This window comes from Patagioenas fasciata, chromosome 29 (assembly GCF_037038585.1).
Source record: "Patagioenas fasciata isolate bPatFas1 chromosome 29, bPatFas1.hap1, whole genome shotgun sequence".
In the NCBI taxonomy this organism is placed as follows: domain Eukaryota; kingdom Metazoa; phylum Chordata; class Aves; order Columbiformes; family Columbidae; genus Patagioenas; species Patagioenas fasciata.
Window position 1 is genome coordinate 3,665,790 of NC_092548.1, and position 2,987 is coordinate 3,668,776.

The 2,987-nt window shown below is 58.6% G+C and overlaps 1 long non-coding RNA gene across 1 annotated transcript; it reads left to right on the forward strand.

Moving 5' to 3' along the window:
* The first annotated feature begins 1,531 nt into the window (after positions 1–1,531).
* Positions 1,532–2,497, forward strand: LOC136113871 (uncharacterized). Its single transcript, XR_010653044.2, has 2 exons — positions 1,532–1,643; positions 2,377–2,497. It is a non-coding gene; the product is annotated as an uncharacterized lncRNA (long non-coding RNA).
* The last annotated feature ends 490 nt before the right edge of the window (positions 2,498–2,987 follow it).

The following is a 2,987-nucleotide window of genomic DNA, read 5'->3' on the forward strand; positions in this document are numbered from 1 at the left end:
ATTTTACTTAGACTTTCTGGAAAGGCTGAATGGCGCTGGCAAGATGCTGCAAGCTCTTCTCGAGGTAGGATTTTCACTTTCCCAGCGCCACTCCTGCTGCTTCTGAAATGCTTTCTGGGGGCTGCTTTCCCCTGGCCGGCCATGCCTCGTTCAGCCCCTGGGCTCCTGGAGCTCTAGAGCACAGCAGGCTCTCTGCAGAGCACCTCCCTGGCGTGCAATGGCCCGGCTTTGCAAGAGCCGCCCCCAGAGGAGCTGCCCTTTGCGAGAAAAGGCCGGCGTTGATGGCGGGGAGCGCTGCGTGCCCCACTCTGGGGGCCGGGAGCAGAGGCACAGGCAGAGCAAGGCTTGCTGAGCCCAGAGCCCTTGGGCGGCTCTGGCTCTTTGCTGGCACTGGGCTGAGGCGGAGCGAGCAGCCGGCCCTTCCCAGTGTCCGCTCCTCCCGTCATCCGCCTCTGTCCTCGTTGCAGATGCCGGAGATGAGGGACTCGGTCATCTCACGCCATGACACCGCTGCTTCCCAGACCTCTTCTGGACGTGTTATCGTCCTGCCATGGTACGTTTGACTTCACTTGGAGGAACGGGGGACAGTGGCACGGCTTCTGCATCTGTCCTGCTGCGGACCTAGAGACGCATTTAGGCAACATTTCCCGCTATGTTTCTCCTGCTCCTTTTCTTTCCTCTCTGGGAGAGACTGCTCTTAGGTCCGGAAACGTTAATCTGCAAGGCTCTACGAGGAACTCGGAGGGCAAGATCAGAATTCAAAGGCGTCTTAGAAAACCAGAGCACTAGATAATACTCTGCTCTCCATGTGCGCGATGAGCAGAGTCATTTCCCCAGCAGCAGCAAGGGGGTTTTGTGGGAGGACGGCCATTCTCAGGGAAGGATGGAGAAACGCGGGCACAGGCTGACGGGGCCTCTCCCGGCACTGGAGCTTCTGCTGCGTCCCTCCGGGTTGGGCTGCGGTGGGAAACAACGTGGTGTCCTTTCTTCAGCCTGCTGCCTTCTTCCTCTGCCAGGTACCAACTTGAGACCGTGCCCAAAGTGCCAGCGCTGATAGACCTGAACGGATGTGTGAAGGGAAAAGGTGATGGCCTGTGGTGTGAACCTGCCCCAGCAGCAAATCTGTGTGCACGGGACCAATGCAGAAACCCCAGAGCCGGGTTCCCTTGAGATAAATGATTCCCCTCCCCAGAATGACTCCTGGACAGCACCAGTATCTGCCATGGAAGCCCCCGTTTCAGCACACGGATGAGAGAAAGCCATGCAAACAGTCTTCCCCAGGGAATAACGGTGCACTGTGGGCATGGGGCGTTGGATGAAAAAACAGTGTCAGAAGAGGCCTAAGACCTCCCAGGAAACATGGCTTTCCCCCAAAGGGATGAAAAGGACCACCTTCCCCAGTGTTACCACAGCCCTGAGCAGACCCGCACGTCACTCTCCTTGGAACTGGGACACGAGTGGCACCCGGTTCCCAGAACAACACCGAGATGCTGTTCTGAAGAACCGTCTCCTTTCCCGTTTCTAGAGGATGCTGCCGGGAAGCGCCTCCTCCGTCGAGCCAGGCTTCCTCCACATCGGTTACCTGCCCTGACTGTGACGCCGGAGCAGGGTCAGAAAGCCGAGGGGAGTGAGCCTCGCGCCAGGTGAGACACTCGCATAAACGGGTGAGCGTGGCCCCCTGCTCCGGTCTCTGTGGGAGCGAGACGTTTCTCCCGGAAACACCCCACGTGCGCTTTGCCCACGTCCCACTGACTCATGGTTTCTTGCTTGTGGCAGTGTCTGCAGCTTCTTGGCAGACTCTGCTGGCACCACCATTTCTTTCTTCCCTTCCGATGTGCAGATCTCTTGAGTAGCCAAGTGCAGAGGCTCGTTCCAGGAGCAGAAGGTCATTTTGGCGTTCCCTTCAGGTTGAAATGAGCCTGGCCTTTCTGTTTGCTGAGAACAGAGTTCTGCAGTTAGTTACTGCAGAGGATGGCCCTGAGCAACCAGGAGCCTCTTCTGCGCTGACGCCTGTCTTACGGAGAGCTCAGTGGCAGGATGGCTTTTCCGTGGGGTCGTGTCCTCCCCCCTTTGACACTGTGTCCCCAGCGCCCACCCTGCCCGTACAGGGCGTAGCGCTATCTCCGGGCACAGGACCCTGTTCCTCTGGGTGCTCCAGCAAGAGAGGGCCGAGACCTGGGCATCCTGGGTTGCAGGGGGGCTGTTGGGCACATCCGAGGCTGACAGCTTGGGGTCTTCTCTGTGCCTGGGGACTTGATCACAAGGATGTGAGCAGAGCCCGTTCTGCTGCAGAAGCAGGTGCGCCACCTGGAAGCACAGGATGCAGAACCAGCTCCTCCTGCGCTCCTGCCAACACGCCCTGTTGTGTCTTTGCAGGCAGCTACCGGTCATCCAGAGGAGCTGCTTGAAGGAAAAGGAGGAGAAAGGAAAGCTACCGCCTCTGGTTGCACCCAGAGAAGTGGACTTCATAGCCAGAGCCATTGAGAGGAGAGAAAAGGTACCCGACACCGGATGCTGCAGGAGCACATCCTACTGGACTGTAGAGCAGCGTTGCTCCACACATGCCGGTGCTCACAAGATTCTTCACTGGGTGCTCACGGGACCACTGACCGGTTGCTTTGGTGTTTGCTTGGAGAGAGGCGGGTCACTGTCAGTTGAGAATATACTTGTCACTTCCAGTAGCCTGGAAACACCCCCAGAGCCCTCACGTGGGGCTGTTTCTGTCGGCCCGGTGGCTGCAGGGCTGGTCTGGGCTCGCCAGCTGCCGGCTGGTTTGTAGCCCGGTGGTGGCCGATCTCCCTGGTCATTCCAGACGGGCTCCTCGGTGGAGCCTGCGGGAACCTGGGAGCAAACCAGCGTGGACAGCGAGGCAGAAGAGAAGGGAGGGAAGGGAGGGAAACAGCTCAGCCGTGGCAGGACAGACTGATGCTGCCTGCTATTGCATTTCATTCGGCCTCCAGAATAAATGGCAGAAGAAGAAAGAGGAG